This window comes from Myiozetetes cayanensis, unplaced genomic scaffold, assembly GCF_022539395.1.
Source record: "Myiozetetes cayanensis isolate MyiCay16 unplaced genomic scaffold, myiCay2020 scf2-11, whole genome shotgun sequence".
Classification (NCBI taxonomy): domain Eukaryota; kingdom Metazoa; phylum Chordata; class Aves; order Passeriformes; family Tyrannidae; genus Myiozetetes; species Myiozetetes cayanensis.
In genome coordinates, this window is record NW_026087411.1 from 35738139 (window position 1) to 35763174 (window position 25036).

The 25036-nt window shown below is 48.1% G+C and overlaps 1 long non-coding RNA gene across 3 annotated transcripts in view; it reads left to right on the forward strand.

Annotated features, from left to right (window-relative positions):
• The first annotated feature begins 1415 nt into the window (after window positions 1-1415).
• Window positions 1416-25036, forward strand: part of LOC126639888 (uncharacterized) — a 40652-nt gene continuing 17031 nt past the window's right edge. The window contains exons 1-3 of one of the 3 annotated variants that reach the window (XR_007628901.1): window positions 1416-5154; window positions 13810-13933; window positions 21101-21291. This is a non-coding gene — a long non-coding RNA (uncharacterized LOC126639888). Of the gene's footprint in view, window positions 5155-13809; window positions 13934-21100; window positions 21292-25036 lie in introns of those variants that run through there. The other 2 variants (XR_007628902.1, XR_007628900.1) reach the window with 2 other exon arrangements.

The window sequence follows — 25036 nt, forward strand, 5'->3', positions numbered from 1 at the left end:
CTGTGGTTGTTGCTGGTTCTGTAGCTCTGATGTCTATTTTGCCAAGGCAGCTGGGGACTCTGGCCAGGCCACTGCTTTCCTTGGACTCCCAAATCTGAAAATGCACACACTTTGTGGTCCCCCCAGATAACCAGTATACCCTCATTCGCTCAGGTGCTGCCCATAGGTGTGAAGGTGGTATCAACCCCCATGCCAAGGACAGCTGTGGCTGAGTCTTGGGCTGAGCTTTGGGAAAAGTGAGATACTTGTGCCTGCACGGTGGAGTGAGGCACGTGTCAGAGAGAGGGAGTGAGGCGGTTGCCGTAGCATCATCTGTGCAGTTCGTGTGCAGTTACACAAATGCACTTGTCTACTCTTCAAGGACACTTTCGGGTTTTCCTCGAACGAAACAAGGCCAGGGAGGGAGATGCAGCAGGGAGCAGGGGAAGAGACAGAGGTGGGGATAAGGAAGCCCATGAGCACACAAGATACTACCAAACTGCAGAAGAAAAAGCCAAGAGGCCTCCAGAGATGCTCCCATACAAACCTCTGTTTAATATTTGTGTAATATTTATACTAATTATTTATTTGTACGTATACATACTTTTGTATTTTTTGTATTTTATATTTCTGGGCACGGGCTAAGTGTTAAAAGTTTTGCAAACTGCCGGCGGCTGCCCAAGCACAAACAAACTCTCCCGCCGCCCCTCCAGGGAAAGGCGCGGCGCGGCTCAGGAATGTGCATCCCCTCCGCCCTCCGCGCCCCTAGAAAGGAGCTGGGTGCGGAGGCGCAGCCCGGCGTGGATCGGCCCAGGCTGCCCCTCGCCCGAGGGCGGCGTTGAGGTTTCGGTTCTGCGAGGCTGGGAGACATCCCCGGGGACTGACACCAACGCCGACACCCGCTCACGCTTATTTATTTCTGCTTGACCTTTCCCGTCGAGGGCGAAGGACCCAGCGCGAGGGCGGGGGGGGGGATCCCGCACCCCGTCGCAGGGGGACCTGAGGGCTCCTCCCCGCCTCACAGAGCCACGAACGCCCCACATCCCGCGGCGCAGGGATGACCCCCGGCTGCCCCGGCTGCTGTCGGGCCCCCGGGGCGGAGCGGAGCGGGGCGGGCGGCGGTGGCGGGGCGGGGGCAGCGGAGCGGGCCGGGCGGCGGCCGCCAGGGGTCCCTCGCCGCTCACGGTTGTGGCGGCGGCGGCGGCGGCGGGGCCGCGCCGGGCGGAGAGCGGGCGGGCGCCGAGGGACGGCGGCTCCCGGGAGCCCCGCCGCCGCCTTCCCCTTCCCCTTCCCTTTCCCCTCCGCCCCCGGGGCAGCGCCGCTGCTCCGCCGCCCACCAGTCCCGCAGGGCGGCCCCGCTCCTGCCGCGCCGAGCGGCCCGCTCGGAGTCACCGCCAGAGCACGGCCGGCGGGGACCGGGCAGAGGGGCCGCGGGGGTGAACGGGGCTCTCAGAGAAAGCCATCACCCCGGGCATTAGAGCACCTTTTGTCTTTTTATTTCTTTTTCTTTTCTGCGCCGTTACGCAGGTAATTTTCCCAGCGGCACGCGCGGATGCCCCGCGCCGGGATGGATGGAGGAATGACGGGTTTCTCCCACCCCGGAGCCTCGGGCCGGCGGGAGCGGCTCCCGGCCGGTCCCGGCCACGGCTCCTCCTTTGTGAGCGACGCGCACGCCCTGCCCGCGCTGCGAGGGGCTCGCACCTCCAGGGGGAAAAAGGGATTAAAGCGATGGCCAGCTCAAAAGGGGGTTTCACTGACCGATTTTAGGGCAGCGACAAGACCAAACCGTAAAACCCGGCTGAGAACCGAACCGCAATCGAAAGTGGAGGTGGAATTTTTTTTTTTTTTTATTCCCTCAGAGACTCTGGGTTTTGTTTCAGAAACTTCATAGGCGTAGGAGCTGGCTGCAAAGGTTGAACCAGATCTATTCCAAGTTTTATCTGCCTCACAAAAGTCATTTTGGCAGCCAAGGAACCGACAAGACCTGAATCCAAAACCAAGCAGAAGTTCCCTGTTAGAAACTTTAGAGCAGGAAAATGTCTAGCACTTCAAAACAATGTAGGCTTTCATGTGAAGCTCTTTGCAAACTTACAAAACAGTAAAAAGTTCTTGGATTAAACCCTGTTTATTTGCATTGCACACCGACAGCAAGTCCAGATTCCCGTACCCAAGGCGAAGGGCCTGCAAGGGTGTGCAAAAATTGGCTCTAAGTGCATATTTGTGTATGGCACCAACACAAAAAAGCTGTGACAAGCAACTGAATGAAGTAAATGCTTTTCCTACCGGAGTAGTTCAGCGAGTGCATCTGAGGCCATTCCTCTTCTCCTTCCTAGTTTGACATTTTCCTGGCCCTGTATGCTAATGGAAACCGTCCTAAACTAGCAGGTATCACCTGCCCCTGCAGGGAAGCAGCATCTCCCTCTCCTAGTACTTGCCACAAGTGAAAATTTCTGGAAACAAGTGAGAAAGCTGAGTTAAAAGGCTTTATCTTGCACATGGAACGCTGCTGCTGAATGTGATACAGACCGTCGAAAATCTGAACCTGTTACAAAACTGCCATTCAGCATGGAAGCAAGTTTCTTGAGCATCACAATGTGTCCCCACATTGCTCTTCTGAGGTCCTCGATATGAGGTTTTCCTCTTGCTGAAGACCTCACAGATGGGGCAGTGATTGCCAGGGGAGTAAATTGTAGCCAAGGAAAGTGGAATTAGCCATAGTTAAGACAGGGCTTGTGTGTCACCGTTCCCCCTCGAAAAATACACTCATTTTACTTGTGATGTGAATTGCAGCTGCAGTTTGAATTGCAGGACCCTCTGCACTGCACCATGCACAACTGCATAATTACGGGACGGCATGTTCTCCACTTGATTGCAATCTGAGCAGGGTGCTTCCTCGCATCCCGCCAAAATGGCCCCCAGCCAAAGCCCATCAGCCCGCCTGGGGGAGGGAAACTGGCTCCACTGGGAGCCGAGGGCACAATTCGCGGGGAGAAGAGCAGGAAGAAGTGCTCCCAGTTTTAAGGGTATCACCGAAGAGTGCAGAACCAGAAGGGCAGTTGGGTAAAGGGTAGTGTTGCAAGGAACAGGACTGGAGGGCGTTGGCTCTTATGTTAGACTGCTCACAGCCTCACAGACTGAGGGCATGTGGTAGCCATCAGTGAGAAGACTTTGGCTGTGTGGGGACATCAGGATTTTGGGGGTGGGTAACCTGGAAGCCGTTAGGCTTCATATGAACAGTTCTCCAAGCTGCTCCAGGAAGACGGATGATTAAAAGCAGCATTAACCTTCAGCACACATAATCCACAACTGTTTGGACATGGCAGCTCTTAGAAGAACATTCTTGATCTTAACATCTTATTACCTTAGGGGGAATCAAAACACCCCAACATATGACCTCATGGCATATGGGATAGTAGGGATTTTGTGCAAGCAGGGGTCCCAGCTCTGTGGCTGAGGAAGTCTTATTCCAGTGTTTTTTCTAAAGATATATTTACCTTCTTATGTGCACCGTGTAAAGTGCACTGAGACATTTTAATCAGGATTGTCAGGAGATGTTTCTTGCCTTGGCTTGAAAAGCCTTGTCTGCATCCGGTTTCACTGTCCATCTTTTCCTGTCTAATAGTTGTTATGCTACAGAATTTAGATTTGAAAGCAGGAAAACTGCATGGACAGATGACCCAGAAACTTTCTGGAAGCACGATCAAGGCAGACAAGTTACTTCTTTGATTACTTTTTATATTTAAGTGCTTTCCTCCTCTGTTTTATTTCTGGGTTCACGTCAACAGAGCTTTCTTCTTTATCTATGTCAAACATGATGTCTCCTACCAAGGCTGATATTTAATTATTTTCCTGTAATATGCATCTGGAAGCATTAGATTCTTTCCTCTGTATTATAGTGTATGTGATTTGTTTTCTTGCTATCCAACTGGATTATGCTTTTTTATAGATGGATATTTACTGAAGTGAGAATCTTTTCTCCAGTTAAATACTCTCAGTTTAAGAAATAATTCTCATTTTACGTGTAAAAGGATCTTGAAGCCAATCCAGGCAATACAAGGTTATTGATGTTTCCTCCTTTCTGAGGTGGTTTTTTTTTCCAAGTTGTTTATGTTGTATTAGGGAGAGCACTGCATAGTCAAAAGGTTATTCATAAATAATGAGCATACGGAAGTCTTGGCCTTCGGCTGAAGGGAAAATGGAGAGAAAACAAGCCCACAGCTCCTCCTGAGGCCAGGTGTCACTGTCAACATCTGCTCCAAAGTGCTGGCACTCATGATGGATTTGCGCTTTCCAGGGAAGGCGCTCCTGAGCGTGGGGAGTCCAGACCCATGTGGGGTGATACTCTGACCACAGTGAAAGGCAGAATTCCATTTTAAGGCAAGAAATCCCTTTAGTACAGTAATTTGGGGAGACATCACAAATTTATGGATGCTGAAGCCACTCCATCATTTGAAGCTTTTCTTTGAGACCTGTACCTGGACAGTATGCGCTGAAGATGAAATGTCAACTCAATCATTCTTCAGTGAGATGTTGCATTTTTTTTTCCTAAAGATGCATTTAAAGGGCAACTAGTTTGCATAACAGTTTCATATCCTCAGTCTTGGAAAGGCTTAAGCAGCCAGGACTATGATCTGAAATCTAATATTCTTACCTATTGCAATGGCAGAGGATAGGGGGAATTGTCATTAAAAAATGATCCAATTCTCTTTGTAAAGGAGCTGTATAAACTGTGAAAGACACAGTTAAAATAGTAAATAGTGTTACAGTTTGGTATTTTTATTGCCTTACCCCAGGCATTTACTGTGGGTTCTCTGTGTGAAATGGGATGGAATTACTGTGAAGATGCATTGTTTAAATATTAAACATTAATGTTCTTCTTTTGATGGTGAAACCAGTATTGAATCCGTTAATTTTTCATTAAAGCACCTAAAGCCAAATTTGTTTAAACTCTCAGTGTGCTGTCTTCATAACAGAGAACACCAAGTAAAAGCCACACAGACCTGAGAATAAATAGGAGCAAAATGGGGGAGCCAGCTCCATGCTTCCTCGCAAGGTGGAGGGGAGATGAAGGGGAAGAAAGAAGCAGCAGGAGGAGAAGGAAGAAGAAAAGCAGCTCAGCAAAGAGAGGATGAGGGGGAAAAAAGGAGAATCTACACAGCAACAGCAGAAGGATTTGTAAGTATTAAATACACCAGAATCCATAAGGCATAAGCTTGTGTTGGTTTGGAGACAGGTCAGCGTTGGGGGATGGCACGTGCCACTGCAGGACGTGGGGTTTCTGAGCTAGAGCTGGCACCCTCGAGCATTGCCAGGGGAACTAAAGGCAGTGATACTTCACGGGCCGAGTTTGGCCCCAGGTGCTTTATTTGATCTCAGCATGGTGGTGAGATGTGTAAGCCAGTTCCTGCTCACCATTCCTGGTGTCGCGGGCTGTACCTCTAAAATCAAATCCAGGTGGGAGCCTGTAGCTTCACTGTTGTTTTGAGATTGCCAGCAAGAAAAATAACTCGCAAGAGGTGTTTGTGTGTGATCCTTTTGAGCATAAATGATTTTAAGCTGTGGTTGGCGGGTACGGTAGTGGCTGGGCAGGGAGATGGAGTAGGAAGCGCTGGATGAAGCTGCATTTGCCAAGCAAGGAGAAGGATTTTACAGTAATTGAGATGTGAAATGCTGAGAGTCTTGACAAGAGCTTTAGCTGTACAGATGGGTAAGGAAGGCCATATCTCAGAGATGTTATGCAGAAAGAATCTGCAAGCAGCAGAGAGCGAACTTGGATGTGAGCCTGGGGGAGGCACCCACAGGAGCCGCTGCCCAGGTGACTCCATGGAGAGACAGTGAGGAGAGACGGATGGAAGGATGAATGGAGGGGTGGATGGAGGGATGGGTGGGTGTCTGGATGGAGGGATGGGGTTGTGCAGAGCTATCAGAAACAGGGATTCATCTGCAAAACAGGAGAGGCAAAAGATAGGAAGCCGTGTTTTAAACTTGCTGCGTGCAAGGTGATTCACACAAAGCTGAGAGAATTCAGATTTAGATGTCAGTAGGAGACAGGTCTCCAAGTAAAACACTGGATCTAGGAGAGAAAGTAACATACCCTCATGGCTAACGAAGGACTAACACCATCCCCTTCATCCACTGAAATTTCCAACTACACAGAAGACCAAAAAGCAATCTATTAATATTTAATACAGGCTATTTTATTAGAAATAATAGGGAAAACAGACTCATAGTTAAGTTTGGTTAAAAGACTCTTTTTTTTTTTAAAACACTTATCTGTTGTTTTAACCATCCAATTAACCCTGATAGAAAAGTCCCATTCAATTTAATAAGGATGACATTGACAAGGACTTACACACATGTAAGTCATGTACAGTAAGACATGTACAGAATGGCTACGAAATCTGGGGGGCCCTGATACATGAGTGGCCTAAACTGAGCTGTAGGCACATGAGCACTGAAGTAAGCAGGGCAGTCAGGGATGCTGCAGTGGGATACGGTCTAACCAACTGATGGGGCAGTGAGCAAGCAGCACTACTTTCCATTGGATTGTGCACGGCAGCCCAAAAAACTACATCTCTGCTACTGGTCATGTTTTTCACCTGCATTATTTAAACTGGTCTGGACGGGCTGTCTCTGTGTTTTCCTCTCCTTTACTCTGTCCTTCTCTTCCTCCGTGTTTTTCTTCCCTCTCTGCTTTATGTGAGCAGCTCATTTGCAACATTTCTGCTGCAATCCCGCCGAGATTCATTTTCACTTTTTTATTGAAAAATCAAAATCTTTGGAATTAGAAACTCCCAATATTGAATTTTCAATAACAGGTGAAAATTATGCTCTGCATGACGATGAGGAGAAGGATGTGCTGATCTGGGAGCATAATGTCATGGGCGCCAGCGGGCTCTTGTTTGACCCACACAAGTCAGCTGGGGCAAGTACTTAAAGCAAAGGAAAAATGCAAAAGTAATTTGGGAAGTATAGCAGAGAACGTGGGGGAAGGAACTTTTCTGCTCAGGGCAGGGAGGGTAGTAGGAGAATCTTCCTGCCTTTTGATTGCAAAGTAAAAGCAGAAGCAGGATGCAGAGTTTTTGGGTGGTGGATCAGTTTGTGGAAAAGCACTGGGGATTTGAAGCTTGCCATTAGAGGAAAACCAGCTTCTCCATGCTGCTCTGGTTGCTCCTAGCTGTCCTTCCCAGGGCCCTCGTACCTGCAGGTGCCTTGCTGTCCCCTGGCATGTGGGGAACGATGGGACAATGGGTCATGGCAGCGATGGGTGAACCCCTCTGCTGCAGCAAATGCAGTGATGGATGTTTTCTTTGTGAAATCTTCCACCACTGAACTGATGCAGATCAGCAGCAACTTTGCCAGCTTCACTGGCACCCGGCATGCCTTTAATTACCATCCAGCCTTTGCTCGAGAGGGGTTAAGCAAGGCCATGACGACACTGCCAGTACGTGCTGTGACTGCTCGCCTGGCTCCCACCAAGGTATCCACATCTTGCACTTTTCTGGGAGCATCCTGCTTTCTCTGCAGGGCCCTTTGTGGCTGCCTGGACATGGGACTAAGTGAGAAGTGCACATTCAGAGAGTGGCCACCCCGGGAGCCACGTGCCAAGAGAGCGGCCCCGTGCATGCCAAGTGGTGGGTCAGAGATCCACAAAGCAGGGGATTGGCCATCTTTGCCTGTGGTTGGGCCTCACTCTGGGAGTGCAATGTTTCATGGTAACCAAGGTTAACCTCTTCCCTGGGTGATATTTCTTGAGGTGTATTTTTTAAAAGTTTCTTTTTCAGTCAGGTCTTTCATATGTTTGCCATGTTTTTATCTGGTGTGGCAGGGCACACAGAAGTGGGGCAGGTCAGCTGTGGTGGCTCGCCCAGAGGTGCTGAGGAGCCTCTGGGGAGATGGTTAGCAGCTGGAGAAGAGCAGATAAGGTGGTTCCCCTGTGGCTTCAACCACATCACAAAAAGTCTTTGCATCAAATCTCCATGAGCACACTCCTGCTCAAAGTACTGTTTAATTTCCTGCAAAGCTGTTGTCATAGATGGAGACTTTGAAAATGAGGAAAATCATGTAGGTCTCAGTTTCCAGTGTATGATAGACCCCAAAATTAATTCAGAAGATCTATGGTCTGCTTCTCTCTTGCCACCTGCCCAGAGCCCAGCCCCGGTCCCTGCAAAGTCAGGGAAAGTTCTGCTGCTGGCATCGACTGTCCTGGGTACAAATCAGGGCAAGGCAGGGAAAAAAAGTGTACAGCAGACCCCTCAAGTGCCTAAGCAATGCAAAGCATCGAGTAGCTGCACCATTGATCTCAGCCATATTATCTGTGTGAGAAGCCCTTGCCAGCCTGGAAGGAGCCACCAGGGATGCCCCAGCACTGTGACACTGGGATGCTCCCAGCCCCAGGCCTTGGAGCAAGCTTCTGAGTAACTCCTGGCCCTATAGGGCTGGGCACCCTCGGGTCGCAATAGCTGCAAGCCCTGTCCCTTGCAAGAAGACGGCAGGAGGAAATCAGTTTGGAGGGAAAGCATTGTTTGAAAATTCCGCTGTAGCTGCCTCCCTTGCACCGGCCCCGGCTCCTTTCCCAGCTGGCCTCAGGGAAAGCGACTGGCGGCAGCACGTGAGAAGTGCCGCAGATGGATGGTGTGTCACAGGCACAGCTGGACGGATCTGGCACACAGGTGTCGGTCCGGTGCCTGCCAGCTGCCCAGCGGCCCACAGATATTTGTGGCTGGGGGATGAAAGGGGAGAAGAGTCTCACTCCTCACTTGGAGCACAGTGAGGGAGGCAGCCACGCTGGGGGAGTGGGAGAAAGGCAGCAAACCCTTCCCACAAAGATCCTTGGGGCCTGATTGCCCTGCTAGTAAGGACATGGAGGGTCCCCAGGGCCTGACGTGGCGGCTGCTGCCTTGAAAATCAGGTGACCACTGGCAGCCCCATGGGCACTGCCAAACTGACTGGGCACGGCCGTGGCTGAGGACAACCCTGAGCATTGGGGATGTCTCCTCAGGCGCTCTCCTGCTACACCTGTCATGGAGGCGGGCACTCTGAGCATTGGAAAAACCATCTCCAAGTCAGGTGGCTCTGCTGCCTGCTGCTCTCGGAGGGGTCCTGCATTGGGTGCCATCTTGAGAGATGGAGAAATGAGTAATGGAAATAAAGTTTGGCAGTTATGTACAAAATGATCAGGACCTCATTTTTTTTCGGCGCAAGAAGAAAAGTTAAAACCCAGTACTAATTAGGGACATTTGGTGCTTACATTGGTAGAGATTATGGGCTGAATAACCTGGCACAGAGAGCAAGAAAAATGTTAATTGTTCTTGCTGAAAGATATTCTCTTAAATGCCCAAATTCCTAAACTCAAATGACTGAGAGGTTATGCCCAAACTGATTAGAAGGGAATAAAACTAACTGATGTGTATATATTTATAAAGAAATAAGTGTTTGTGAGGGTTATGTGTGGAGTGTGCCTACATATGAATGTTTATGTGCGCAAATAAATGAAGATGAAAATCCACTAGTAAGGGACAGGATGCTGTGGAGTGTTCCCTGGGCACCAGATGAGTGCACCAGTGGCCTTCAGGAGTGGCCAACAGGAGAGGTAGGCTCCATGGCTTCCTTCCAACTTCTGTCACTTCCACACTGATCACGATATGTCTAGGAGTCTCAGTGTTTGTGTTACATGGACTTCCATACACCTGCAGTAGAATGGGAAGTGAGTTGCAATGAATATTGCCTAGGAGCAATATTCAAGGAGAAAGGAACAGCATAGAATGGGTAAAATAAAAAACAATGGCTTACCATTATACAGAGTTACAGTTAAGGGCAATTAATGTGGGGTTTTTTTGAAGCATATTAGTGGACAGGCAATCTGAATAACAGTGTGTTGCTAAATGGAAATTATAAACTGTCAGTCAAACATTATACAAAAAGGCTTTGCAATCAGTAAATATTCCTCTTGTGCATTTGGAAATGAACATACGCTATATTTGCATCCCAAGAAGATGACGATGACAATGACAAGTATTCCTGGTTTTCCAGCTCCATATTGGCTTCATCTCTTCAGGGCTCCAGGGCAGTGCAGAGCTCTGCAGGGTGATGAGGACTTTGGACAAAGCCTTCCCTGGCAGTTGTTGCTGTGATCACTCCATCTCCATGCCTGTGATGGGCTACAAAAAACATGCACCCCCTGCCCAGAACAAGTCCTGCCCTCTGTCCCTCTTTGTATATTTTGTCAAGCCAGGCTGTCACAGACCTGCTGGAGAGGGCCCTGGTGACAGCAGGGGGTCCCTGCTTTGGAGGGTTGTCCGTCCTGTTCCCCCCCCATTTTGCCTGGACAAAACCCTGCAGACTCCTCACAATGTGACAGATTTCCCTAGGTCACTATCCCCCCAAGAGGTGAGGCTGCCCTCACCAGCCTGGGGCTGCACACCATTTAGAGGCAGCCCTTTGGGAGCTGTTCCCCTCTCTGTGCTCACTAGCTGTTTTTACCATGAGTTGTTACATTTGCGGGACTCTCAGTGCAGTTTCTTTTCTGAAATGCAGCTTGTACAATAAACAGTTACGGCAGAGATTTCAATAGCTTCTGCTACAGACTCAACTTTAACCAACATCTGGGAGAATCTCTCAAGATGACGTTTATTATCTGTTTTCTGCTCAAGAAGATGCTCAGTTGGCTTCCACTGAGTCAGCAAGCAAAGGCACATTTCTCTAGACTGGTCTAATTTGTAATTTTATTGGTTACTCCTTCTCTTTTTGAAGAGGCTGTTGGAGCTTTTTGATTTCTCATAGGCTATTAATGGGAATTATAAAGGAACTTAACTTTAGTTACCTGGCTCCTAACCATTAGATGAAATTAACTTGCCTCAGCTGTGAGCCCAGTACACCTTCTGCACGATCACTTTGCTCTGCTGACATCCTGCATGCTATGGCCTCTCAGCCTGAAAACACAGGAATATTCTGGTGTGGAGCTGAGCACTTACACATTGTCTTTCCATTGCGCTGCCCAGCCTATGATGTTTGTGTGTTACCTATTCCCATCACACCACTCCCTGCACATCAGAAAGTTTGGAGATGTATGGTACCTGACAACCTGCAATTAAGGGTTCAGACGGGCTGTTAAGTGATAGCACTTTGCCCTTCCTGAAGGATACAGACTGCCTTCCTTCAAGAGAGTTGTTTGACTCCTTCAGATTGCTTTTGTTTTTTTCTCTTCATGGAGCAGGTTCTTTTTGATTGCTATGCTCCTCTTTCTGTCCTGCTGGAAGCTGGACTAAAGCAGCTTACTGAAGAGTTTATCATCAGAGGTGCTGCTTTGCTTCTTTCATAGTTTTACTGCCGGTTATCAAATTGACATAGGACAATAAAGAATCATTTTCTTGCCTTGCCCTGCCTCCCCAGTAAGCACAGGACAGACATGCATAGGCTAGAAATACTGACTCCCACAGTAAGTGCCACCTGGGGACATTAAGGTAAAGAAAGCTCTTTGAAGCAACTCAGCAGAAACCTGCAGGAAGGCTTTTCCAGTGGTATGGTATAAACAGCAAGGCTGGAGGGTGGCCCTGCAGTGAGGTGCTTGGAGCACAGGGTCCCCTGCTGTCCTTGGCACCGCGTGAAGCGGAGCCCCCTCCGCAGGGTCTGGGGGCAAGGCGAAGCACCCTGACACCAGCAACTTGGCAGGGACAGAGACACTGAGATAAATCTTGGGCCACGTGTGCAGGGGTGAGGGGGCACAGCATGGCTTTGTTTGCAGCACAGATTCCTGTGAACTGTTTAAAACACCCAGGCACATGCTGACAGGCAGGCCCATGGAGCACAGCTGTGGCCAAAGCCACCCTTTCACACCTAGCTGGGGAATCTTGGTGGTGGTGCTAGAAAAAACAAATGCTTTGCTGAAGGGAGGTGCTTATCATATCGGATGGAAAAGGCAGATTTTACCCCTGACAGGACAGGGAGGTTGCACTGCTTCCCTGCCCCTCCAGGAGGGAAGCCACCGGTGGCTTGGAGCTGCTTCCTGTGTTGACCAGCCTCCGTGGTCAGACCAGCACCAGTCTGGTCTTATAATTTCAAACATCTATGGATGCAAGGTAGCACAACCTGCTCTGAGATAACATCCCTTTTCTATGAAAATCGCTCGCATGGGCAGTTTCCATTCTGGTCAAGGGTTTTAATGGTGCAGAGGAGTCTCTTCCATGGGGGCTCGTCATCAGCTCCCAAAGCTATTCTGGTGTAGCCAGACGTGGGTTGTCCCCACTGTGGATTGGAGCCACTGCAACAGTGTGTCACCTATGACTGGCCCTTTTCCTCCTTGTGTTGGGATGCCAGGAAGCCCATGCTTTCCCATGCCATAGGCAAGACTCTGTTGTGGTTTGCAAAGAGGGCCAAGCTCAGACCCCTCTGCAGGAATAAGCAGAAGGTTTGGCAGGAGGGCCAAGTGCCTTGGACCCAGTTTTGCTCCAGTGCAGTGGAGGCTTGCTGCATTCCCTCCATCAGGGATTTCTTTGGGATGGCAGCCAGGGTGTGGGGACAGCATCCAGAGCTTAGTTCTTGCTTTTGCAAAATTCACATTTTGCAAAATAGTGTTCAACCCTGGTGTTAAATGGTGTTAAAAATTAAAACCTACGTAGCTACAGCAATTGCACAACCGTGGCATTGGAGCACCCATGGCTACGAAGGCTGAGCCCCAGAGAGGGTTGGCCTCAGCTGTGGACTGGGGGCTGCAGGGTGGCCCCTCTGTGGGTGCCTGGGAACTGTGGCCTCCCTCGCTCCTGCCCTGCAGGAGGGCTTCATGGACCCTGAGTGCTTCTGCCGAGGGGAAGGGGCAGCTGGCTCCTGTGCTTGTCCCAGGTGCGGGTGCTGAAGGGGAGAGGGGCTCAAGTGCTGTGGGGCTGCCTGGTGGTGCAGAGCTGCTGGCCTGGTCATGTTGGGAATGCTGGGATGAACAACCCTCATTGGCTCGTCCATGACACTACTTCAACACTGTCCAAGGGACTGCCAGGCAGAGCGAGTGACCTGTGTCTCCTGTGAGCTTTCACGATGTAGGCAGGCTAATAAGGGAGAAACTGCAAATTAAAAATAGCATCAGAAGTTAAGCTTCAGTGCTCGATCCCTCGATTTCCCCAGTGAAAGAGCCAGCACTAAGCTGCCCAACTCTGGAGCACGGGGCGAGCGGATTTCCCGCTCTTTTGTGATGTCTCTGCTATGTTGATAGTGGCAATTTGTTAAGGTTAACAAATAAGGCTTCTTCATGAAGCTTGCTGGGAGAGGGGACTCTGCAGAGAGGGTTCTCTCCTCTCCCTTCCCAGCTCCGAAGGGTGCCCCCACCGGATCTGGGAGAGGCAGATACTAGGGGATTAGCGCACGGCACTGGAAGGGCTGCAGCCGGAGGGAAGGCTTGGCACCGCCGCCTGGATGAGAGCTTGCAACAATGGCGAGCTGCAGCCTGCCAAATCTCAACACAGCAGGCAAGGCTAGGCTCAGCTCTAGCTAAACGGGAGCCGTGTAGGACCCTCCATTTTGGAAGAGCGCTAGCAAGGTCTGGCACTTGGAATTCTTGGCATCCACAAGTGTCTTCGCTCTTTCTTATCCCCTCCTGTTCCCAGTAGATTTTGCATCCTTTACAATGGATAAATTATACATGCAGAGTTTACTCTCCTACCCGAGCTTCGAGAATACCCCAGTGCCAGCCAAGGGAGCTGGTGCATGGGGGAATAGCCAGGAATGTTTAAAATAGTCTGGCCATGTGATTTTTGGGATTGGAAAAGGAAAAAAAAAAAAAAGAAGAAAAAAAAATTCTTTTCCCTAACACTTTAAATGCAAACCAACTTTTTTTTTTCACAGGAGAGAGTCATGAACTGGTGATCTGAGCACCAGTCACGAGCCAGCAGCTCTGGTTTCCCTCCTGGATGCAGAAGCAGCTGAGTCTGGGCCCTGGGGCAAGGCACTCAGAGCCAGAGCCTGCACGGTGGGTGGCTGGATCCAACCTGGGCCAAGGTGGAGGCGGCTGCCGTAGGGAAAGCGGAAAGGTGGCAGAGCCTTCCTGTCCCTCCCTCTTTGGCTGGCGCTGAATGATTAAAACCAAGGGCGGGTGTACCTGCACTTGTACATGCAGCTTGTCCTGTGTCAGCTCTTTGTAAGGAGAAAAAACAGCTATGAAAAGGGAGACTCGGGTGATGTGGATCCCTGTTTGGGCAGGGAACTAGCTGGGAGAAGCAGGGCACTCAGCCCCAAATAATCCTCCCTGTTCAGCTCCCACATAGCCCCTGTTTGTCTGCCTCTGCATCCTCCTGCCTGTGGTGGCACCCACTGGATCCATCTTGCTGTGCCTGCTCCCGGGAACGCCCCCGTACCCCCAGGGATGGTGAGAGGCACAGTGCTCCTGAATCCTCCAGTAGCTCCTAGTGCCCAGGGGTGACTGCTGCTGGTCACCCCACTGCTGGGGGGCAGAGGGGCAGCAGTATTAATGAAGATTTTAATGATGGCTACCGGCTTTTACTACAAGCATCTGAATCTCATTTGAATTCAGGCAACTTTAAGCTCTTTTGGCAGTATAAAAGGGCCTGAAAGTGGATTCCAGTCACATGTGCACTTTCTTTTAGACTCCAGTGCAGTGCCAGCGTGATGTAAAGGGGCCTCCGTGAGCCGGAGAATCAGGCCCTGCATATTTTACACTCTTTTATAGCTTACTGTGACTCTGCTTATCTCTAACAGTTAAAAAACGAGTGCCAATGGTCTACACGCTGGATACGTATCATGCAAAACCAAATATAGCACGGCTCAAGAACACTCTTTGCATAATGTACATATGTATTTCATTTATTTTTGTAAAAATTCTGCTTAAGCATATGGAAGGGAAGGAGTGATAACACTGCCTAGAGGCAGATATAATGTGGTCAGGCAATGTGCAAGCTTCCTCACACAGCTCGAGGAATGTGCCTGAGTTTGAAGTTGCTACATGAGTCCTGGACAATTCCTTAGCGGCGAGAAGCAAGTAGGTCATACAGATGACTTTGTGACAGGGGTCTTCATTCACATCAGATGGCAGAGATCCTCCAAATGCATTTCACCTGGGGCTTATGTTTTCTAACCCAGAACTATGGATGTGCAAGACTCTGGCTGAAAATAACCATGTAGATCCATATTTAGGAGCCTGCATGCATGAATTTTCTTCAAACTTTTGGCTTGCCATATCGACGCTGTCCTACCAGTAATTCTACAAACCCTCTGGCTTATATTGCATAGCACAACCACTACATCAATTGCAAAAAAGACAAAAAAAAAAAAAAAAAGGTAAGCCACTAACAGAAAAAAAACCCCACAAACCACATTTAATAAAATTTAAAGCTCCTTGTCCTTCCCTGGCAGGGACAGCCGGACAGGACTGACCCCAGTGCCTGCCCCTGAGAGATGCTGGGCTCCTGCCAGTGCTTCAAACAAGAGCTCTGCTTTGTTCAACTTGAAGTGTGCCTCTGTTCATGCTGCTTTTTCCTGCTTCCCTTGTATGAAGACAAAATTGTATTTTTAAAAATCAGAGTGGCTTCTGCTACAGATTGGGGTAAACCACGTCTGGGTTTGACTTTGTCATTTGTCACCTCTCAGCCACCAGGAGTCACCAGGATCTGTTTGACACTGCACCGCACAAATCTTATCCTGCATGCTTGGACAAAGCCAACCCCAAGCCTACTGGGGCCAAACCTCATGGCCTTGTTGTGCTGAGGGGATCTTCCAGTCCTGCCATGGCTTCCAGCAAGCAGGAAAGCTGGGACCACTGAACTGGCCAGCCTGTTCTTTCCCGTTACTGATTTGTCCTGGATTTATCCCTGATTTTTACAGGTGCAAATAACAGGCAAACTAAATACTTTAGCACTAGCTGATGTTTACAGATCCAGTGGCATGTGAGGTGTTTTGAAGCTGGCATACAGAAGGCAGTTGCCTGCACCAGGGCACAAACAATTTAAGGGCTGATCTTTCAAGCTGGTCTTGAGTTCATGTTTATGTTCATTTTGTTCAGGAAAACACCAAAGCATGTATTTATCTGTAAGTGGATAATTTAGTGTAATTCTGGATAATTTAGTGTAGCTCATCTAAAAAGGGTGCTTCCCTAAGCAGGAACCATAAGAACACACTTAAGCTCAGCTGAAGTCAGTGGGCTTTACTTCTGAGTAATGTGAGCTGGTGCCTGAAGCACCAGGATCAAGGTCTAAAGAGCCTGATGGAGAAGGGAAGAATGAAGAAATAAGATATTACAGTGACACCAGAATGTGGTTACTCAAGGACACCGGTGCAGGTTTAGCTCATGGACATGCATTTTACCTATGGATTGTGCAGATTTTAGCTAGCAGGCTTTGTTTTAGAAATTGGGGGATCTTGGGCACGGCATTATCTTGCTGGCTTGCAAGCACTTTTTGCTGAGAGGCTGTTTTACAGAAGAAATTAGACTGCTCTGAATGAGATGAGGGTGGAGCAGAGAGGTTTTAAGAGGACGAAGAGCTATCAGAGTACGAACATATGTAACAGAGGCAGCAACACCCAAGAACAAGATACCTTTTTCTGTGTCATGTTCTCCCTTTCTATCCTAAGCCAAAGCTTAATCTAATTTTTGTTACTGGTATGAAGTGGTTTGCTTAATATAGTCTTATGCAGCTGTAACTGAGAATAAAATTAGATCTTGGTGTGCTAACTGGGGCCCTGACCCAGAGGAGCAGTTAAGCACATACGCTTAGTGTGAGATAGGAGAGCCACTCTACCTGAGTCAGTAAGGGTGTGCCTAAGGTTTAGGTTAAGCATTGTTTCAAGTAGTTGGAGGACCCAGTTCACAAGAGCTGGTTTCCAACCTCATCCCATTTTTGCTTGGATACCTCAAACCTCCAAACATTTTCATCTTAAAATAGCAAGTATTTTACAGGGAACTATTATAATTTTCCTACCTTCCTTGAAGGAAAATTGCCCTCCAAATTAAGGGGTGAATTTCATTTTAGAAGAACTGCAAGCCTGGAGACAAAGGAATCTCTTCTTTACTGACCTTCATTTCGGTGTTCTTGGTTGTTCCTTCAATGGAGGAATTAGAGGGAGGTGTTTGTAGGAAAGTCTGTAGTTCACTGGCTTGCAGATTATAGAAGACAGGAGGACTGGGTCTTAATTTAAAATATTAATTGGAGGGAAGCAATAAAACATAAAAGCATGTAAAGGTTTACTTGCCTAAAAACCTCTGAAATGTCTTCTATTTTTAGAATTCCCTGCAAATGCTTCTCATGCAAATGTACACGCACGTATACATACGTATGTATATCTCTGTTATGTAAATCAACTCTGATTTCTTATTCACTGTGTTAAGGAGCTTCGAAAAGGCTTTGGCATTTCTTTTTCTGTGATGGGATTTTTATTTTTAAAGAAATAGTTAACCCTGCATATCATAAAGGTATTTTTAAAGCGGCCTGACTCTGATAGCTGTATTCAAGCTAAATACGATCTAGCTGCACCAGTCCCCTGAATACTGGCAAACTTTTAATAGCTTGCTTAAAGCTGATGCTGAAGCATCTATCTGAACTGAGGCCTTGTCCACTGATCAGGGGTGTTTGCTCAGCATCTGGAGAGCCAGGCATTTCAGGAGGTGCAACAGAGGAAGTACAAGGAGTTGGCTCAGCCTTCCTGACCCACCAAAAAGCACAGATCTGGCCCATAGAGCCATAGGAAGCCTTCACCTGCAGCGCAGAGTCACACTGAAGTCCTGTGTCCTTGGTGTGTTTGGTCCTCCAGCACATCTCCAGTGATGGCACTGGGCAGGCGGCTCGAGGTGTGCATCTCCTGGAATAATAATTCTGTTCTGTAAGTCTCCATATGAGCCTCCATCCTGCTGGCAGTGAGACAGGAGATGACTACCATGGACCCCTTCAGTGCAACACTACCTTTTATAAAGTCATCAAAATCCAGAGGGAAGCCAAGAATTCCCGAGCTGGATTGCACTGCAGTGTGCCCAGTAAGCAAAGATGTACACTACATGTATGCCTAAAATGGAAACACGAGCTGGTGCTTATTTCAAAGGCAGCAGCCAGAAAATTCTCTCTGGAGCCTAAATGCTGGTCCCAGCAGACAGCCCACCATACTGACTGAGAACAAAGGTGAGCAGCAGATCCCAGCCCTCAGGTGCTAGAGCATCTGCAGAGCAGCAGCTAGATCCAGCTGTACACTGCAGGATATCTGCAAATAAAGTGGTTGGATCTCACTACATCTATAAGAGGACTAAAATGTGCAGCAATCAGAAAACATCTTGGCAAGTAATTTTTTTTTTAAACTGTAAGTAGAAAGATGTTTCTTAGTAGCAGCTTCTGCCTGTGTCCATTGTCAGCTGCTTCGTGTGACTTCCCTATTCCCTTTAAGATGTCTGTACTGAACACCAAAGGAAATGATGTGGGATTATTCTACACCCAAGTTGTATAACCCATAAAAAAGGGAGCACCCTGCTGTGGCAAGCAATGGCTTCCATACAGTGGCAATGCATAGAAAACAGACACTGACTTTGAAAAGTAAAACACTCCAGGGAGTCACTGCTCTCCCTGAGGAAATAACATTTATGGTGCACCAACTCCATTTGTTCCAGGAGCATTTCTAACCTGTTGTCTGGATTTTAATGCAGTTCAGGCTGTCACATCACACCAAGCTATGAGCTGCCTTTGGTAAGAGCAAGGGCTCAAAGGATTTGGTTTTGCTGGTTGTAAATATTGTTTATTGATGAAGATGAACGAAGAAACAGGCAGTGCAAAGCAATAAGGTAATGGAGGCAGGGCAGGATGTCCCTTCCCCACTGACTGCCCTCCCAGAATACCAGGGACAAGAGAACCAATTGCCCCTCACTCTTGATTTCCACTGGATTCTCAGCACTGAGCTCCAGCCAGGGAGGTGAAACTGAGCAATTTCCATGTTGTTGGCATTCCCTGAATATTCATCCCTCTTGCTCAAAAAGTAAAAGGAAAAAATAAAGGAAAGAAGAAGAAAGCAAGCCTCACATTTTCTGTGGCATCTCAAGCTGGGGGGAAAGGCCAAGATAAATGGATACTTTCAAGGTCATTAGCTTGTGGAGCTCACAGTTTGTATCGCCCTGCCAGAGCCCAGCTTGGAGAGGTTATAAATGTTTTTCGTCTGGAGCAGGGAGCTCATTGTTGGAGTTTGGATCCTCTGCTTGGCTGACAGTGAAAAATCCAAATTCTGGTGGAGCAAGGCCCCCCTTCCTGCCCGGGAGGTCTTTTGTCTATTCATCTGTAGCAGAAAACACAGGGAATTAGATGTGAGTTTGAAGATGCCTCACCGCTATGGTTGCCACCACCAAAAATGCCACTGGGCAGCTGACCTTCCTGGCGCCCCACCAAAAGAGACACAAGGTCAAGTGCTGTTTGCTCTCCAAGAAAATTACATCAAAATTATGTCCTGTTCTCTCCAGCCTCACCAGCCAGCAGCCCCATGGTTTGTGGAGAAGAGACAGAGAAAGGGACAGAGTCAGAAACAGAGGGTGTAGGGCAAGGCATCATCTGCTGATTGCAAATTTTGTGGGTACCCTGAGCGGAGGCATTGCTGTGCTTTTTGCAGCTGCAGCAAGTGCAGCACCTCAGCAGCTGATCCCACCTGCCGACACGCAGGTGTCTTCTCCTTGCCTCTGTTCCCAGGCCTGCCAAAGTCACTGCTTTTGTTTGTCCGAGTAAATAACTCCTGCACCTGGCTCCTTTCTGTACTGCTCGGGGCCCCTGCTTGGGGTTTGGAGATGCAGGGGCACAGCCACAATGGCAGTGAAACCCAGGCTCTGAGGGGGGAACTGGTGTCACCCTGCCTGGCCATCTACCTCTCTCCTGACTTTTCCTATTGTTTTGCTACCCAGTGGTGACACTGGGTGCAGGAAGGGTGTGTGCGAGAGCCAACATCCTTCAATCTCATTGCCTTGCCTTGAAGGCTGCTGCATGATGCTCTGTGAGACCAGAGCTCTTCCTTCAAAATCAGGTCTTCTCCATTTGCCCAGGCGTGGGCTCGGTTTACTTGATGGATCGTGTTTCTCCCAGCATCTCAGGCCACAAGGGTTTCCAGGGGACTCAGAAATGGTGCAGATAAATTGTCATTTAGGGTCAATGCCACAGACTGAAATGGTTAGAAAATTCCAGCTATTCGGTGTGCAGTCGGGCCAGATGTTTTATAGCCTCTGGTGGAATATCAGTAGAAGTATTTCACAGCGGTAAAGGTCAAAGATGGACTCTAAAATAAGTGGAGCCAGCATTTTTGATGGGTCTCAAATTAGAGGAATATTTATTGGTAGATAATATCTGCAGAACAAAAGCTTCTTGCTCAGGAACAAGGAAAGAGTTTTAGCAGTGGCCTGTACCTCTGGGAACCATTAGGTCTCCCAGATCTCAGGCTGGCACAGAGGATCCACAGGGATTTTGCTCTCTCCTTTCAGGGCATGAAAGACCAGCTGATACAAGGAGCCAAGCCCTTCTGCCTCTTCCTGACTGTGCAGTGCTGAGGGGGCTCCCTTGATGAATAACTACAGGGACTTCTGTTCATCATTTCCATGTCTTGACATTGAAGCACTGGGAATCTGGGAGCTGCAGCCTCTGGGATCTCCATTGCTTCTCCTTCCCTTACCTCACTAAGCCAATAGGTCTGGCTTGCCTGCTGCTTGCACTGGCTGGAGAGCTGTGGGGAATGTCTTTCCAAGCCCTTTTTCCTCACTGCCTCCAGAAGTAAAGTCCCAAGAACCTCCAAAAATCTGCCTCAGCACAGAGCAACAAACATCTTTTACCACTTAGTTGCATCAGGATCTGCAGGACAGCTGGACTGAGCTGTGATTTAAGCGCCAGGTAGAAATCCATTTTGCTACTGAATTTATTCTGTGGAATAAAGATAATATTCTGTGGAAGTTTGAGTTTATATAAAGGTCCATCCCTAAGCATATAAAAACTAGAGGCTACAATAATGCAATCTGAAAGTAGACGGGGCATGAATTAGCAGTGCTCTTCCAAAGATATTTCTGAAATGGCACACAGAAATACTGAGAGCAGATGTTAGATTGCTTTTAGAGGACAAAAATGGGTCAGACCTTACAGCAGAGTTTTTAACCACCGTGTGGTCTCTGTTGTCCTATATTTCTCAGGATGAGAGTGGGGAACACTAACACTCCTGCTCCAGGTGTCCCAAACCCCTGGAACCGAGGCAGCGCTGGTGTATTTGAGAGGAAGGTCTGCCTCTCCGTCTGTCATCTTCAGAAAAATAAGCTGTCTCCACATCTGAATCAGGAAAAAGTAGAACGGTCAGTCCAGATGTCACTGTCCTAAGAATGAGAGTTTGGGGAGCAAACAGATGATCCCAGGAAGCGTGGGACGAAGCCCAAGCAGCTGCGAGTGCCCTGGTTGTGGTGTTACCCTGTGGCCAGGGGCCTGGAAAGTGAGGAGGAAGACCCATGAGAGCTGTTTGACGCTAGGGATGGAGCACAGACCTGGCAGCTGGGGCAGGAACCATGCTGGGGCTGGAAACCAGGGACCAAGTGGCAGGCTGAGCCTGCAGCCTGGGCAGGGCTGACCTTGGCTGAGGTGGAACGGATGGATAGCCACGAGGCACCGGCAGGACCTCCCTGACAGACAGACCAGCCTGAAACATGAGGCCTCCGGAGGAGAGCCAGATCATTTACCATCACCTTGTCAGTGTCCTGGGATGACCTGGACACTGAACCACTTCAGGCTGAGTTGATGGCTGGAGAGCCTGTAGTTCCTGGGACAAATAGCTTACCATCACCTTCATCTGTTCAGATTTGCCAGCAGAAAGCTAAGTTCTGTGGTGGGGGTTTTTGTGGTGGTTTGTTTTTTTGGGTTTTTTTGGTTTTTTTTAAAGGTTTGCTCTTTTTTCAAGTAGTAATTTCCTATTATAGAGTGTCTTCCTGAAGAATTGCCTGCAAGTCATCTGACACTTGTTGGAAAGCGAGGCTTCCCTGGGTAGCAGTGGTTAAAAGACGCGGTCATGTTCTCTGCGTATTGCCAAGGTCTGCACTGCTCTGTGCTGGCTGCAGGCAGCAGCAAGTCAGCCTGTGGCTGTAGTAGCAGGAGAGTTATAGGAGAGGGAAAAGGAAGCACAGGCAGTGTATCTGTGATTCCTGCTAGCAGGTCCCCAGGACAGCAGAAAGCAGGCAGTGACACTGACATCAGTCAACTCTGCTGAAGACACCAGCAAAAGTCCCCCTGTCTCCCCACACAGCCCAGGCTTTGGTTTCAGCGCCCCTGTCACAAAAAGCAACAAGGACAGGAGGGCTGTGCTTCACAGGCATGGCAGAAATCCCAGGTAAGGTCTCAGAGAGGGACTACCCATCTCCCTGAGCGCCTGCAACGCCGGGACGGGTCCGCGGGAATGGCCGGACCTGGCGGGGTTCCCCCAGGCGCTGGGAGTCACAGCCCGATGGCTCGCGGCAGCCTTGTATGCTAACAAGGACGAGCCTCGGGGACCAGCATCTCCAGAGCAACGAGGAAGACAATAGCGGGAACGCTCCCTGGCCCCGACCAAGTAGACTGGAAGTCAAAACGGGCTATCACACCCAAAATCATGTCAGGAAATTTGTTAGTGCCAGTGGAAGCCTTACTGAGTTTCATCCTTTAAATATACGGACCTAAAATATCTTAGCAAGATAGCAGTCAGAAAAATGCCCAAAAAATGGCCAAAAGCTTACCAAGGCAGTCAGCAATGCAAAATAATTCAGCCGTTCAAAACATTCCTTTTTCACATCAGCCCTTGATTAATAGGTGCTTAAATTAAGTTTTGTTTATTTGTTTGTTTGTTCTTCTGGGATTAGCTGTTTCACTTTGAAAGAACACAAGCTCCTCAAAAGATAAATGGAGGTGACACACAGCAAATGTTCACCCAGCCTCTGCTTTTTTTGAAAGGCTTACATGACTTCTGACTCTCCTTCTGGGTTTCAACCTGACCAAGATGTGTAACAAGAACTTTGTGGGTGCACAAGGTGGCAACAGGCTCGCAGCTGTGCTGGACCACAGTGAGATCATTGGCATAGCTGGGCTTTGGTGGCTGATAATGAAGCAGGCAGGAGGGTCTGGGTCTTCCCCTTATTCTAAAACACCATCCCAGGGAGGTGACACCAGGTTCTGAGGGCTCTGGTGGAACAAAGGTTGGATGTGCTGCCCATCTCTGTGAGAGGAACAGAAATTAAACTTCATGAACTTGAACAAAAGACTAATCTCTGTGAGGGGAGAGGGGAGGGAAAGAGAGAGGAACTGCAGACAATTAGTACTCTACAGGCTCTCACAGAGTCATTAATGAGGGATAATATCCAATTAAGGAGGAGGATGGGAAATCTGGGGAATGCCTGTACATATTCCAGTAAATTGCTCATGGCTCCTCCTTATTCTCCTCCCCAGCTTTGCTGATTGTCTAAACAGGAAAGAAATGTTCAAGTGAAATATAGTTCATGGAAATATTAGGAGCCCACAGGTAGGTGGCTTGCTGCCCAGATGTCCTGGGAGCACGTCCCCATTCGTATGCCTCATCAGAGATGCACACATTGAAGGGTGCACGAGAGGGAGCCTAAAAGGTTCTGGCAATGATTTAACTCAATTAAAGTATGTGGGAGGGTTCAGCTTCACATCATGAAGCAAACACAGGATGAGTAACTGATATAAAGCTGAAAGGCACTTCACTTGTGTCTTTTGTCTTTAGGATGGCAGGAGAGGGATAACATTCCTGCACTGACAGGGTAAAGCTGGAGTTGGGCAGATTCTTGTAAAGCATTATGGATTTTTTTGTTGTCAAAAAGGTCATCAACAGCTTGGAAATGCAAATTTCCTTCCAGCAGGAAGTGTTTTTTTTTTTTAAACAACTTTCTACCCATCTCAGCATTTCTTTAAAAGGAACTGTTAGTCCTGTTGATGTGACCTAAATCAGCAATGTCCTGCATAAGAAAGAAAATAACTCACAGTCCCCAGTGCCTCAGAAACACTTGTCTGGATTGACAGAGTGAGAGTCTGTTTCCAGAGAGTCTCCTATAAAAATAACTGGTAGTAGTTTTCAGAAGATTGAATTGTCTGGGTTTGGGGTTATTTTTTTAGTATTTTTGTTTTGTTTGTTTGTTTGGTTTGGGATTTGTTTGTTTGGTTGGTTTGGTTTTTTGGTTTTTGTTTGTTTGGTTTTTGTTTTGTTTTTTGTTTGTTTGATTTTTTGGCAGGGGGGAGGGTGGGGGAATATGGGATTTTTGAATAATTTTGTTTTTAAGGCAAAACCCTCAAAACATTGATATTGTCAGAGGTGTTGTTTTTAATTTAGCACCTCCCTTAAGGTGATTCCCAAAGTAGTTTTGGGAGTAAAGCTTATTTTGATTAAGTCTTTGCACATGCTGAATAGGGTGAGAGCTGGAAGACTCCTCAGACTTTTCCAGACCTTTAGAGCTTTTCTGAAAACCAGTAAGTTGCTTCTCTCCTCAGCGTTACTGTAAGGAACAGAGACCTTTACACGTCTGCATTTACAGATGGGTTCTGAACAGCATAAGCACAGTGTTCTCAATCCTCTGAAGAATGGGACTTCACTTGCTCTTGCCATGACTCTTTTTCTCCATAAATATATATATATATATATATGTATGTATATATACACTTAATTCCTCTCAACCCCAGTGTTGTACAGTCAGTGGCTATTGCATCAGTGAATGTTACAGATCCCATTTTTCCCAGGGCAGGGAAGGGCCCTTAGCGTGCACAAAGGCACAATGCAAGGAAGATTAATATCAGCTTCTGCTTTGCCATTCCAAGCCCCTGCTAACTGTAAATAATATTTTAGCAAAGATCTTGATGCATCATGATCTATTGTGTTGCAGCGATGATGCTGCTTGTTATGTCTTTAGCAGTGATTTATCATCCTCTGCAATGACACAAATCACGGATGGCTCATGACACTCCAGGATGTATGATCTCTTAGTGGTGGCAGTGATGAATTCTGCACTTAGATCATAACATTTTGAAACCTGGGATGTGGGGCTGATCCTTTGCTTTTTACTTCTAAAAGGTACCTAGCAATAAACCCCTCTCTTTGTTACCAG